General features: G+C 39.3%; 1 protein-coding gene across 5 annotated transcripts in view; it reads right to left on the bottom strand.

Annotated features, from left to right (window-relative positions):
• CDYL (chromodomain Y like) overlaps positions 1 to 15,987 on the bottom strand; it is a 104,748-nt gene that overhangs the window by 30,307 nt on the left and 58,454 nt on the right. Inside the window, exon 1 of one of the 5 annotated variants that reach the window (XM_052697574.1) lies at positions 12,085 to 12,105. The exons of the other annotated variants lie outside the window; for them this stretch is intronic. The gene's annotated coding sequence lies outside the window, so the exon portion shown is untranslated. Of the gene's footprint in view, positions 1 to 12,084; positions 12,106 to 15,987 lie in introns of those variants that run through there. 5 annotated transcript variants of the gene reach the window in all.

Genomic DNA, 15,987 nt, shown 5'->3' with positions numbered 1-15,987 from the left:
TTTACTGCAGAGATTGCATTGAAAAACTAAAACAAAGAAGAATGAATGTAATGCACAGAGAAATAAAATGGACAAATCTGAAGAAGGGCTTTTTTTGTTTGAGCAGCAATGGTATAGGATGGTAACATGTTATCTGCCTCAAGTGTAAAGGAATGTATTAATTTTAAATAAAAAAGAAATGTATTTCCCAATCATATCTATGTTTCTTAGAATTGCAATGCAACTTCTTGTTAAAACGTAACAAAGAGCTTTGAGGGGTGCATTGGCACTGTTACCAAAAGATCTGAATATGGTAAACTATTCAAATAACTATAAAGCAATTAACCATCATCTAACACCTACCAGTGACTTTAGTGAATGCTTATAGTGGAAACGGGCAAAAGCCCAGTAGGAAATAACATATCCATATGCCCTCAGAACATAGGCTACATGATAGTGAAAAGGCACTATGTCCTTTGTAATTGCTTATTTTAAGCCAAAAATCTAAACCTCAGGAACACAAGAATTAGTTACATATTACTGCAGGTTACCAGAAGATGCCTATAAAAATTAGCAATTGAATATTCTGTAATGTAAACTGCATTAGTTCCCAACCAAAACAAACAATATCATTATGTATGTAATACTAAAACTGGGTCCAAAAAGTTATTTTAGTCATGTTGTCAGAAAGCACTGAAGAGATACACAAGCTGAGAATTTCTTCCAACTATAATTGTTAGAACCATTTTCTTCCCACTTAAAGCATCCTGCATTCTGTAGGCCGTATGTAATTACTGTGGTGTCCTGGTTCCAGCCAGAACAGTTTTAATAGCACACCAGTCTTGTGGTTCTTGCTCAGATCCCATGGAAAATCATTCTTCCTCTAGATTACTCAATCAGACTGTGATCTGGAATATGCATTCTCCTGAAATTCACAACACAAAGCTTGTTTTTCCTTTTTGCTAGCTGATGGAGACATGGCAGTTATTTTACTGATCACATCCATGTGGATCTGATGATATCCACCTTGCCATTTCATTCCTAAGAACCCAATCTCCTGAGCTGGTTCCTTCATCCCACCTTACTCTGCTTTACAGCAAAACTGGCTTCCAGAAGGGTTCAAATTATTTTCTTCCATTTCCCAAAAACCTCCTCTGTTGTGTTGCCCCACACAATGATGTCATCAATATATGGTAGATGTTCATGAGCTTTCCCCTGTACCAGTGCTGAATAAGCCCATGACAAATGGTAGGGCTGTTTCCACTCCTGTGGCAGCCAATTCCAGATGTAATGAATGCCCCTCCAAGTAAAAGCAAACTGTTACTGCACTCTTGCTGCCAGAGAGACTGAGAAAAATGCACTGGCGATATCAGTGGTGACATACCACTTGGCTGCCTTTGACTCCAGTTGATCCTGGCATATCTAGCATGTCTGGTACAATTGCACTTAGCAGTGGTGTGAAATAGTCCACTTGTTAGCCTCTACTCTCCGCTGAACTACTGCACTGGCCTTACAGGACTACTGAATGGTGAGTCAGTCTTGCTAATTACTCCTTGGCTTTCCAGTTGACAGATCAGCTGATGGATGAGAATCAGGGAGTCCCAGTTGGTTGGTATTGCCACAGGCACGCCATTGTGGTAATGACTGGCATTGGCTGTTCTACTCTTAGCAGCTCCACAACTGAAGGATCTTCTGAGAGACTAGGCAAGGTATTCAAAATACTAAGGGTGCCCCTTATTCTAGGTACCTTCTCATACCGTCCCACATTCCATGCCACTCATACCTTTCCAGCCTCAGGCAGACCCCTTAGGGACAGCTGTAAATAGTTGTTTAAACAAAAACTAAAACACATTCAGTAAGCATAGCAATAATAATGTGCTGGTTTGAGCTTTCCTGCTTGTCTCCCACAAAGTCTGGCTCCCCAAGGAAACAAAGTAAAGAGTGAAATTATGAATGTTTCCCAAAGAATGAAGAGGACTGCAATATCAAATACAAGTGCTAGATTAGTTTTCTGTCCAGTGTTACAGCATGTAAGAAAACGATATCCTTAACCCAGCCTCTGGAGATTGTAAACAGGGCAGCTGGGTTAACACATAGTAAGTAGTGTGGCTCCATGAAAAAGCTCTGACAGATCTCCAAAAACATAACAAAAATAACATTATAACCATAAGCTATTAAAACTATTAAAACACTTTTAACTATATATATATTTTTAAAATCATGTTCTGGTCAAATCTGACTTTATCTCAGTAATTTGTGTTCCAGGTTGGGTGCTATGGGTTAACCCAGCAAAAGCACAGCACCACACAGGTTATTTGCTCACGTTCTCCAGGTGGGATGAGGGAGAGAATTTGAAACCAAATAGAACTCATGGGTTGAGATAAAAACTATTTACCAAAACAGAAAAGGAAACTGGAAACAAATACGCAGCAATATCAATATATACAATCATAATGCAATCACCACCTGCTGACTGATTCTCAGCTAACAATGCCACTGCCCTCTGAACAACACCATGCTATGAACACATCTCACCACCCACATCCATTCAGTACTTATTATAGTATTACATAGATTTAACAGAATATTTTGAGATGAGTACTCCCCTCTAGCCTTTAAATGAGCTGAAATCCAATAATGAGACAACTGACTAATGTGTTTGAGTCTGAATGATTTATAAATCATTTACCTTCACAGAGAGAAGAGGCTAAAAGAACTCTAGAAATGTTTAATAAAAAAAAAAAAAATGAGGATCACCACCTGAAACAAATACAATATATGACAAACTGCTCATTTTTACTTGCAAAGTTAAAGCCAAATAGTGGAGAGTATGTGGGAAAACAAAGTGCTATGGCTGTGGTATGAGAAGGACCAAGCACAGAAAAGCCAAAAATTATTCTAACTAGCAATGCATAACTTTTTGGAAAGTTCAGAGCTAAAAATGAAACAAAGTACAACTGATTCATCAGTGTCAACTGCTGAAAATGCAAGTCACTGTGGAATGGAAGAGCTGGTGCACTACTACCGCTGAAGAGGACTCCCACAGAAAAATCAATACTAAAAATAGCTATAATTACACAGTTCCTTGGTCAAAACACGTGGCTAATGCTACCAAAAAGGAAATCAGACCAATATAAGCCCACCACTCAAAAAAAGAAGAGAAGAAAGTACTGGATTTGCTATGTGTAGCAAATAAAAATAAGCAAACATCATCATCTGATCAGACTGACCAAGCAATATGTTCTGAAGACAACATCAAACAGTTACTGGGCCTTTGTGGCACCAGTTTTCAACAAAAAACCCAATCACCTAGCCCTTCAATGGGGCAAGTGTGAAAGAGGAGAAATCACAGAATCACCAAGGTTGGAAAAGACCTTCAAGATCATCCAGTCCAACCATCCACCTATCACCAACAGTTCTCACTAAACCATGTCCCTCAACAAAAACCAAACGTTCCTTGAACACCTCCAGGGTTGGTGACTCCACCACCTCCCTGGGCAGCCCATTCCACTGCATGACCACTTTCAGAAAAGCAGTATTTCCTAACATCCAGCCTAAATCTCCCCGGCACAGCTTGAAGCCATTCTCTCTGTTCTATCACCAGTTACATGAGAGAAGAGATCAACCCCCAGCTCACTACCACCTCCCTTCAGGTAGTTACAGAGAGCAATGAGGTCTCCCCTGAGCCTCCTCTTCTCCAGGCTGAACATTCCCAGCTCCTTCAGCCTCTCCTCATAAGCCCTGTGCTCCAGACCCCTCACCAGCCTTATTGCCCTTCTTTGAACCCGCTCCAGGTCCTCAATGTCTTGCAGTGAGGGGCCAAAAACTGGACACAGTACTTGAGGTGTGGCCTCACCAGAGCTGAGTGCAGGGGGACAATCACTGCCCTGTTCCTGCTGGCAACACCATTCCTGATACAAGCCAGGATGCCATTGGCCTTCTTGGCAACCCAGGCACAGTGCTGGCTCATGTTCAGACCAGCATCAATCAATACCCCCAGGTCCATTTCCTTTACACAGTCTTCCAGGCACTCTGCCCCAAGCCTGTAGCGTTGCCTGGGGTTGTTGCGGCCAAAGTGCAGGACCTGGCATTTGTCCTTGTTGACACTCATGCCAATGGCTTCAGCCCAGCTATCCAGCCTGTCCAGATCCTTCTGAAAGGCCTCGCTACCCCCAGGCAGATCCACACTTTCAGCCAACTTGGTGTCATCCACAAACTTACTGAGGATGCACTCAGTGCCCTCATCCAGGTCATCAATAAAGGTACTGAAGAGGACAGGCCCCAGCACCGACCCCTGGGGGTCACCAGCTGGATTTAGCTCCATTCACTACCACTCTCTGGGCCTGGCCGTCCAGCCAGATCCTTACCCAGCCAAGAGTGTACTCATCCAAGCCACGGGCAGCCAGCTTCTGCAGGGGAATGCTGTGGGAGACGGTGTGAAACGCTTTGCTGAAGTCTAGGTAGACTACAGCAACAGCCTTTTCCTTGTCCACCAGACAGGTCACTAGATCATTGAAGGAGGAAGGAGGAAATACATTTTCTTCTCCTAGTGGGATGTATCACCAACGCTTCTTGGTGTAGTACATACAAACAGGGTATTAAGCTTCACTGAGAACTGTACAACTTACCTTTAGCATCTTTTTTGTTTTCTCACTACCCAGTTTTGAAAGACAATTTCCACCAAAGGAGAAAAAAAAACAACACCAGACAACAACAAAAATCACATACATGCACAAGAAAAAACAACCAAAAAACAAAAAAGTAAAACCACCTCAGACACACAGCTAACATTTGCAGGCTCCTTGAAATCAAGCAAATGACCTAGTGCTAAAGGAAAAGACTAGACACTTTTGGCTTGGGTGGCACAAGAAGGAAAATTGTCTAAGGGTGACAACAACTGGAAGGTGGGAGGAGGACTGAGGCATAAGGTTGAAAAAACAAATACAGAAACATTAGTATTCATGAATTATCAAACTAAAAACAAGTCTCTATTGCAAAGGTTTGTCTAGGGGCCAACTCTAATAATTATTTTTTCTTTGATTCAAGACTTGGAAGATGTGAGAAAGTGTATTTATGAAATTCACAGGTTGCATAAAACTGAAAGGACCAGAAGATTTTAAAGAGACAGGTTATAGTGCTGAGTTTGGAAGATATCTTGAGGAGTAAATTTTTACACCTACTGAATGAAAATAAAATATACATGAAAAAATGTGGCTTTAGAAACAAAGAAGCAGAACATAAAGTCTGTTCAGTTGTGATCAATTGTAAAGTGTACACCAGTTAGCAGCATCACGTAACAAGAAGGGTGAAGCCCTATTCTGAGGCACACTGGTAAGGAAATTTCACATGTGCAAGGAGATAATATATTCTAAGTACTTGTGAAGTATCTGCTGAAACAACCTAGTTTTGGGCAACATACCTAAAGATAAATACTTTGGACAGTTCACAGTTGAAGAACAAAGATAAGAAAACTGAAAATGAGATAAAGAGTAAAGATGAAAGGAATGGTGTATATTTAATCTGTAGAAAAAGGAACTACAGATCTCCAATAGTTGTTCTACAGCAGATGAAAGTCATATGTGAATTGTTTGTTGAAAGAAACAGTACTGAATAGCATTGGTTTATCTTGCAGCAATTATAATCTATTGCAGAAAGACCTGAGTTTGAGATGGTCTAATTCCCACTACGGAAATATTTTAAGACCAGATTATAAAATCCTTGTTGAGGAAAAGAAACACTTGCTCTATCTATTCTATCTCAGTTCAAACAGAGATGAAGCTGATCAACATGTCCTTTAGTCCAACTTGTAGCTCTAAAAACATCCATAAGATTTCCACATGGGTCATCCTGGATTCATTGCCATTATAACATGAGCAAAGGCTGACATTTATTGCTTCAGTCACACATTGTTCTACAGAGCTCTTAAGCTTAAGATGCTTGTTATTTCTAAATGGAGAGAAAGTGTTCAACAGGCATTCTGTAAACACATACCATCTTGCTGTTGGTAGAAATCCATTCTACTAACGACAGAGCCAATGGAAACCTTAACTTTACAAAAGACTTAAACTGACTCCAGAGCACACAACATGGAATTCCCATCTGGTAACACCATTTTTAAATAGAGCTCTATTGAGCTCTCAAATTCTCCAAAACTATGAGGCTACAAGTTCAAACAATCAAATGACTCAAGCAGTGACCAATACTGGAACAAAAACACGGTCTGAACACAGTTTGCAAGCTTAATTTGAAAACTTGATGAGGGAGGTGGGAAATTATCAGAAGTGAAAAACTGCCTATTCTGTTCCTAGAAAAACAGACTTCTAAAAAGAAAAGTGAACAAGCAAAATCAAAAACTATTCTGATTTTGGTTCTTACGGTGCCATGTAGGATAGCATGACACATTAGAAAGTAGCACCTAATGTGCCTTAATACGTGAGAAGGAGAATCACACTCTTCCTGGAGGTGCACATTCGAATGAGAGGTAATGGAAACATATTGTAACCTGGGAAATTCTGATTAGATATTCAGTTAAAAAAGAATGAAAGACAGCACTGTAGCAAGCTGCCCAGGGAGGCTGTGGATTCTTCTTCTCTGGAGACATTCAAAGCCTGTCTGGATGTTTTCCTGTGCAACCTACTGTAGGGAACTTGCATTAGAGGAAAGTTGGACAATCTCCAGAGATCCCTCCCAACTTCTATGATTCTGTGATAATGAGGCAGTCAAGCACAGGACAAGCATGCCTTGGAGATACAGTAAGCAAGCCCCAAGCAACCCTTAAGAGGGTGTCTGAATGTCTGGAGAAGCAGAATAAAAAAAATAGAATGTTAAACACAAGACTGAATCAACTAACTTTTTTCAATAGTCATATACAACCTAATGCATTCTGTTCATTGAACTCCCTACTAGATCTTAGCAATTAATCCTATTATTGAGCAGAGTAAAGAACCAAGGCATATTTGTATGTTAAACACCACCTTTTAAAATGTTTAGCTTCTTCCTGTGACCTGCTATCACATTAATCTAGTGTGTCAAATGGTATCCTTCCTCCTCAGGCAGTTTCAGAACATCTTATTAACGAATGACCCCAAGTCATATTCTGCTGCTTCTGAATTACAAAATTCTAGGCTGAAGCAAAGTTTCAAGTCAGTTACTTTCATTCTCTTCATCCACAGCTGCCAATGAGTGTGGATGGCTAGGAAAAGTTGTAGAATATTCTCAGTTGGAAGGAACCCACAAGGACCATCAAGTCCAACTCCCAGCTCCATACAGGACCATCCAAACTTCAAATCGTATGTCCGAGAGCACTGTCCAAAAGCTCCTTCAACTCTGGCACAGGGGCCGTGCCCATTGCTGTGGGCAGCCTGTTCCATGCCCACCACCCTCTGGTGAAGAACTCCACTGTTACTCTCAACCTGATTCTCCTCTGACACAGCCCCATGCTGTTCTCTTGGGTCCTGTCACTGTAACCAGAGCTCTCCACTCCACTTACGGTGGCTGCAGCCACCATGAGGCCTCCCGTCAGCCTCCTCTGCTCTGGGCTGAACAAACCGAGGGACCTCAGCTACTGCTCCTCAATACACCTGTCAGACCTTTCCCAATCTTTGTAGCACTCTTTTGGTTGCTCTCTCACAGTTTTATACTATAAAAAAAAAAAAAATGGCATGGTTGGCCATTTGGGTTGCCAAGGCACACTGCTGGCTCACATCCAACTAGCCATCAATCAGAAGCCCCAGAAGCCTTTCCACAGGGCTGTTCTCCAGCTACTCATCTCCCAGGATGTTCTCATATCCAGGACTGCCCCATCCCAAGTGCAGAATCCAAAAGACTTGCTCTCATTAAACTTCATATAATTGGTGATTGTCCAGCTCTCCAATTTGTCAAGATATCACCGTAAGGGAGTCAACATCTCCTTCCAATTTAGTGTTTTCCATAAACTTACCCAATATACCATCAGAAGTACTGGAACCATTAAAGAGAATTGTCCCTAAAATGGAGCTCTGCTAGTTGACTAGCTGATGTAACCCTGTTTACTGTAAGTCTTACAGCTCATCAAATAACTGTTCACTCACCACATAGCTTTTGTCTGTCTGTATGCTGGACATTTTGTTCAGAAAGATACTGTGAGAAACAGTATTGAAAGCTTTGCAGTAATCTAAACATATACCTCAACTGGCTTCCCTTTGTGAACTAGATGAGTAACCTGGACATAAAAGGAGACCAGTTTTGTTAAAGAGGACTTTCTTTCCCTGTGTGAAGACATGTTGGCTGTGGCTAATGAATGCACTGACTTTCAGGTCTTTTTCAATAACTTCCAGAATATTTTTTCCCATAATTTTGCCAGGAATCAAAGTGAGAGTGACAGACCTGTAATTATCTGGGTGTTGAAAACTGGGATAGCATTTGCCAGCTTCCCGTTGACTGAGATCTCCCCAAATTCCCAGGATTATTGAAAAATAATTGAAGTTCCTATGATGACATCAGCCAGCTCTTGGAGTATCCTGAGATGAATTCCATTGGGCCCTATAGACTTATATGCATCCAGCTGAAACAGCCTGCACAAATTTGGGATTGGCTGGGAGTTGTTACTGTAGTCACAGTCACGCAACTGAGAGCTCCAGGGGTCCTGGTGCCCATCGTCAGTATTGATGGAGGAGAAGAAAGGCATCAAGTGTTTTTGCTTTGTCTGTCTCTATTAAAAAGACTCTGTAATAGCATGGTTGAGGTATGAAGCATTCTTTCCAGAGATATAAAACTCAGTTCACAGGTTTTTATGTTTATAGATTACATACTGCCTGCATTTGAAAAAACTGATTAGTAATACCACTTGCTTCTAAGAAATAGATAACAGTTTGGTATCTTGTGCAGGAGTTAAGAGAAACATCTAAGATATTGTTAATTAGGGGATCTCAGCATTATCTTTGTCTCTTATTCTCTAGCCTTTGTCCAGGGAAGAAACCAGTTGTTCTTTACCACTCTCCGCCACTGTATCACATGTTTTTAGCAGAGAAAAAAAAAGAATCAAAAAACATCCAAAAAACATCAAGGGTACACTTGTGTAAGCAGCAGTGCCAATTTACAGGTTCTCCTGAGCCCAACTCCTCCCTGTTTCATCTCCTACTTCAAGTGGCTGGCATGAATTAAGGATACAGACAGAAATAAGCAGACAAGAACACGGGGTGAGAAGAGGAAAAGATAGAAAAAAAAGACATTTTGCAACCTATCTTGGAAGCACTTTTACTTAATGTTTAACCACAGAGTTAAATGGAAAGAATAAGTAAAGAAGGCACGGGCGAGGTTGCCTAATGTGAATCTATGTCTGTGTTTCTTCCCCTCCAGTCAATAGTACGGAACAAAGATTCAAAGGAGCTGCATTCAACAAAATTAGGGAAAGTAGACAAAATTAGGGAAGACACTTCAGCCACAGGAAAAAGAACCTAACTACTTTTTGTCTGGAGCTTTCTCATACCTGTGAGTGTTCAGCACAGGGAAGTTGAGGATATTCCTGAAAATGACTTCCAAAAATTTGAGATCTAAATAATGTCTTTACTTTTGCAGAACACCCAGAGTCTATATTAAAGAAAAAACACAGTATTTGTGAGCCCTTCAATCTCAAAATCTATTCACACTGAATCTCCCTTCTCTGGAAGTCCTGCAAGAGTCATTCCAATTGACATGCAAAATTAAAAAATGCCTCTGCTCATATGCTACTCTATGGAAAATTGCAACAAAACCAAAACAAAACACACAAAGGCCACATGAAAACAAAACACCTCTAACCATTTCTCATTCAAAAAAATATAGAAAGTAGAAAATCTATACTTCTCTTGTATCCATAAAGCTGCTTATGGATACAAGTCAACTTTTACATGCAGAAGAAAGTCCACAGATTATGCTGCAGGAGGTTTAGCAAGGGATTGCCTGAACTCACCTCTATTGCTTAGTTGAAAAGGACGCTATAGAATTTGCTAACAGTGAGAGACAGCCTTTTAACAGCACCACTCCAGCAGACGTTTTAATAACCAGCCTACACATTTTTATATTGTCAGCAAACTACGGCATTGAGCAATCTGCATGCATCTTTGTGGGAAGAGTAGAGGTTGCCAGAAGTAAGTGTTTGGAGGGTACACTAGAAGGGCCAGGCTATGTGTACATGGCTGAAACATAAGCTACTTTTCTGCAAGGAAGCTCTTTTAATAGGAATCCAGTTTATTTATTTATTCAGAAGCAGATGGCATCCTCTCAAGATGTTATGCAGAATATGACACACAAAACAAGTATTTTTATCTGAGCATATTTTTTCTAATCAACTCCCTGCTATTCAGCATTAAATGACAAACAAAAATTTAGTCCCCTGAGTCTGGTAATACTCTAGGCTAACTCGGGATATAGCAGTGAGTGATGAAATGTAATGACTTGTAATACACTGGAGTGCAGACTAGATGACCTCAGTGTCTTTTGATTTAAATTTATACAAAAAAAAAATCCAAATGTAGAGGGGAGGAAAAAAAAAAAAAAAAAAAAGAACAATCTGCAATCATAGCTTCCATACCATTGAGCACATTTGATAGACAGACTCATGACCTATGGTTAACCGGAAGAGTCTAAAGCAACTTTGTGTTTATACAGAGAAAAATAGAGGCAAGAATTCTTTTGTATGATTCCATGTGATGTTACACACAGCTTCCATATTGTGTTTTTGTACAATTCCTCCTGAATCATATCCATAAATCTCCATTCACTGAAAAGTTGAAGCTCCTACCAAGACTTTGTAGAAAACTATCATCTTAAAGAACATCTTATGACTACAGACACACAAGACAATTTAAAAAGAAGCCAAATTCTATAAAACATTCTCCTCTCTTGATCCTCCTTATACCACAACTAATCTCTGAGACTGCTGAACATTACCTTTAATCGATATTTTTCCTTTTAATAGGGAAGTGTCATACATGTCCACATGTTGATACACTGAGGCTAATTCCCCATACAATACAATAAAAGTGACTCATTCTCATTAAAACCTGCATCCCATAACCCAGCAGTTATTGTGTGTGTGTGTGTGTGTGTATATATATATATATATATATATATATATATATATATTTCTCTCTCTCTCTCTCTCTCCCCAACTACTATGGTTCTCTTTCCCCTCTCTTTCCAGAGTTTCCAGATATTCCTCGTACCCCCACGCAAGACCATCACCTTCCACACTTTGTGGGAGGATGCCCGTAACCCTCCCTCACTCTCTCCCATAAAAATAACCCTGCCTTCCATTTCTTCCATCAGCTGCTCCTTGCACACACCATCCATCCATGGGCTGCTAGCCTCGCAGAAGGAGCAAGGGGCCTAGCAGAGCTGCTGCTGCCAGAAAGAGCATGCAGTTGTTGCAGGAAATGGCAAACCTTCCCACTAGCAGCCTCCCACCAAGGAGCAGCAAACTGGGTCTACCACTTTCTTGCTCCTGCTGGCTACACCATGTCTGATACAAGTCAGGATGCCATTGGCCTTCTTGGCCATCTATGTACACTGCTGGCTTATGTTCAGCTAAGCATCAACCAGCACCCCCAGGTCCATTTTTTCCACACAGTCCTCCAGCCACTCTGCCCCAAACCTTCAGCATACCCCAGGGTTCCTGTGGCCAAACTGCAAGACCCACCACATTCAACTTCATCCCATTGGTCTCACCCAGCTATCCAGCCTGTGCAGATCCTGTAGGGCCTTTCTTCCCCCAGGCAGATCAACACTTCCTCCCAACTGGATGCCTTCTGCAAACTTACTGAGGGTGCACTCAATCCCCTTCATCAAAAGATACTGAAGAGGACAGGCCCCAGAACTGATCCCTAGGAAAGATCACTCATTTTTGATCACCAGCTGGATTTAACTGCATTTACCACTACTCTCCGGGCTTGGCCATCCAGCCAGCTTTTTACCCAGTAAAGAGTGCACCCCTCCAAGCCACGGGTTGTCAGCTTCCCCAGTAGACAATGTCATCTACTATGTGCAGTGTATAATCAATGAATATTAAGATGTTATAATTATGAAATAAACAAGAGAGTTTGACAACGTAGATTATAATAACAAAAGGAGAATAAATAGAAGGCTTACCCCCATCCTGGGCTCATTTACAAAACTCCAGTAGAGCTGATCTCCAGAAGAGATCCTTGCCCAGTTGTAGCCAGCTCTTAAATAGGTCTAGGAGATGTGGAGCCAGGCTCCACCCCTTCCAGCAGCACAGGAGAATTGCCTTCACCTGTGCTCCTCTGGCTGACTCATTGCTCACCACAGGTGATCAATCAGAGCTGATCAGAACAGGCTGTGATTCAGCAGTTCCCTTACAGTGCAGTCAGATGTTAAGATAAAAAACAAATTTTATCTTTTATCAAACTAAGTACATCTCAAGAAGGCTTGCACTCAAAGTTCTCATGATTAAGAACGATAAAAGTTTACAAAATTATAGTTATATTACTAAAAATTTTAACATCCTCTTTGTGCATTTCAGTGGTAAATGTTGTAGGTAAATAAAAATTTAAAAGAAAAAAAAAAGTTTTACTGTGAATATTCTATTTCTCACAATTGACACTCTAATTTTATTATAATGAGTGTTATCAGAACATGATTAAGGGACAGAAAGCAAAATTTAGGTTTTGTTTAAATGTGCAACTGTTATCTCCAGAAGAATCTGAGACCACTGTTATTTGAGTGATATTATCCAACTCAAAGTGCCTTTGAGAAATCAGCCTGTGCCATTATTTTTCTCCTGATATATCCAGAATGCTAGAAGGTCTTAACAGGTCTGCAAAAATTACTAGAGGCTGCTGAGCAAACTGTGTAGCTTGGAGAAAGACATCACTTAGCATTCAATTTGTTGATTTGATCAAAAAAATTATTTCACAGTACAACTGATATATACAGATGTAACTAATATTTAACTGAATTGAAGTAAGATAAGCACTGGGTGGAGCAGTACTACGATCTCATAGTTTCCACAGTTTTCTACAAAATCTATATGTAAAAAAAAGCCAAAACCAAACCAACTTATATAAGTAACCTCAGTCACTACAGAAACTTCTCCCTCCTTGTTAGTAAAGCAGTAATGCAATCAGAGTAGGCTTGCAGAAGTATTGTGAATACTGGACACTTAACAAGGAAGTTACTGACTTATAAACAAGCACTGTAAAAACATAAAATAATTGCATAAGTATCACAATGCAAAAAAAAAGCCAAAAATCCTCCTTGACTTACGAGGATTCTTTGAAATGCTGGTGTATCTAAGCTTCCATTCAAAGACCCCAACAACCTTCTGAAGGGCCATCCCTGCAAGTTCAAGGCCAGGTTGGATGGGGCTTTGGGCAACCTTATCTGGTGCCTGATTGAGTGGTTGGCAAACCTACCCATAGCAGGAGGTTGGAACTAGATGCTCTTCAATGTACCTTCCAACCCAAGCCATTCTTTGATTCCCTGTCACAAAAGAGGACTGCCAAACCAGCCCTTTTGCAACTCACTCTTCCCTGGCGATGTGGAGAGCAAGTAGGGTACATTAGCAAATGTGCTGGGGTTACAGCAGGTTTCAGTGGTAGGCTAGAAAAAACAATTGGCACATACAACTGAGAAAAACTGTTGTAGTGAGCAATAAGTAGACAAACTGCAAAAAAAAAAAAAAAAAAAAAAAAAAAATCCTTCAAAAACTGACCAACTATATTGAATTTCTTTCTTTGAGTTATTTTAGGCTAACCCAAAAATTATTTGGAGTATTTATCACAGAGCCATAGAATGCCTTGGGTTGAAATCCTCAAGGATCAAGTCCCAACTCCCCTGCCACAGGCAGGATTGCCAATCACTAGATCCAAGTACTAGATCAGATTGCCAGGTCCCCATCCAATCTGGCCTTAAATATCTCTAGGGATGGGCCATCCACAACCTCTATGGGCAGCCTTATAATAGAAACACAGACTAATATGTAAGTGTACCCACTCCCTCTCAAACAACAACAAAATCCAAAATGAAAGATCTGAATATTTTATCGTGAAGTTGGAAGATCATAGTACAGCTTATTATTAACCTGGCTAAGTACTAAAATACAAGAGAAAAATACAGAAGTATAGAGATACCAATGTCAGGTCAACTACAGACCCAGTGAGTGACTTTTATGTAGGTTTATTAGGAAATACACTTTGTTTGGTATTTCCCCTCCCCACCTTTAATCTGAACATATGGATACACATGGCCTATTTGTATTACATCATTCTGCTGGATTTGTAATTTATAATACACAGTAGTGCAGTAATGGTTTCTTCAGATAGGCATTGAACAAATATTATACTTGAATTGCAAAGAATCTGGAGAGAGATTTATTGATTTCATTGGGGCCTAAATTTCACCTGCCAATCTAAAACAAATAGGATATAAGTTAATTAAATATCAGACTTTATGCTAGGAATTAAGAAATAGAAAGCAAAATAATATATATAAAAACTAAAAAAAAAAAAAAAAAAAAAAAAAAAAAGACTAAATCCAAATTTTCTTATAAGAATTCTTTTTTTTTAAAATTTAATTTAATAAATCTAGTAATATATCGTCTTCAATTATAAGAACCCATTTCAAGCTGGACTATACCAACACAACAGTAATAGAGAACTTTTTACTATGATACATGAGAAGAAAGAACGATAGTTTCTTGAAGATGATCACCATGCCAGAGTAAAATTTAATACCAGAATAGAAAGGACTTCAGAGCAAAATACCTTTTGCTATCAGTGAATCAAATTCACTTTCTTCTTCACAGTTTTAAGGAAGCCAAACAATAAAGAACAGTTGTGGATCATGTTTCTTTTGACTTGTATTACTTCAGAAGAAGACTCAAAGCTCAACCTTTAAAGCCAGCTAAGTCTCTGTATTTGGAGATGCAAACAAAGTCTGATTTCCAGAGGTCCAGAACACCAGTGCTTTCCTTTAAGATAACAGACTTGGAAGGTATCTAAATTGTCAACTGGGGAGAAAAAACACCATGACAAAAATCATACTGTTGATTTGCCATGTGTTTTAAAAGTGCTCATGTTTGAATAATTTTATCCATTGCTTTCAAAGCACATAAAGCATAATATAGTTATTTTTTTCTTTTATTTAACATTATCTAAAAGGTTGTTGAACCTAACATGTCAGAAAGGAAAAGAAAATCTTTGAAATAAGCATTTCCTCTGAATCTTAAGGGTAGAAAACATCAAGTAAAAATAAATCAAGTTCAGATAACTCTCACTTCAGAGTATTTATTCCAGAATAGATCCTGAATTTTGAACCATACTGATCTTATTAAATGGAATGGCTGCTCAAAATGTGTTGTACTACAAGATCTTTTTAAAAAAGCCCATTCTTTTATTCTGTGCATTATAATTTTTTATTATTTTTTTTTTAATGGAAAACATACCACTTCCTACAAGGACATGAGATAAGCAATATGATTAAGTATCTTTCTCTCATTTTTATTATTTTTATTATCGCTGCAATATTATTTGAGATTAGAAAGGATATTTAAAGAGAACAACACACTCCCCAGACTTAACTGACTGCAAGAACTTCTCAGGCTGACAGAACTTAAAGCACTGTCAATGGACAAAATAAAGAAGAAAACAAAATACCTCACTATCAAAAAACACACATCTTTCAGTGATGTCAATCAAAGATGTAACTTGTGTTTTGTATAAACTTTTAAACATTTTCAACAGGTTTCCAAGCTAACTGCCTACACATTCACACAAAGTAAAAATAGACGATTTTCCAAACTAAAGAACATAGAATCATCAGTGATTCTTTGTATTCAGAAACAAAAATAAACAATAAATCACAGACACACAGTACTTTATTTCAAATATCAATTATTACCACATTAGACAGTTTTCTTATTAACACTCTCATGAGGGGGAAAAAAAAAAGGTATCCTTGAGGTGTTTTCCTGCATCGCCACAAATACGTCTCTACAGAATCACCAACTTTAAGAGAAATCCTAGCAGGATA

The sequence above is a fragment of the Tympanuchus pallidicinctus genome, unplaced genomic scaffold, assembly GCF_026119805.1.
Source record: "Tympanuchus pallidicinctus isolate F22 unplaced genomic scaffold, pur_lepc_1.0 scaffold31, whole genome shotgun sequence".
Taxonomy (NCBI): Eukaryota; Metazoa; Chordata; class Aves; order Galliformes; family Phasianidae; genus Tympanuchus; species Tympanuchus pallidicinctus.
Note: the sequence above shows the minus strand (reverse complement) of the source record. Positions and strands in the feature narration are given on the sequence as shown.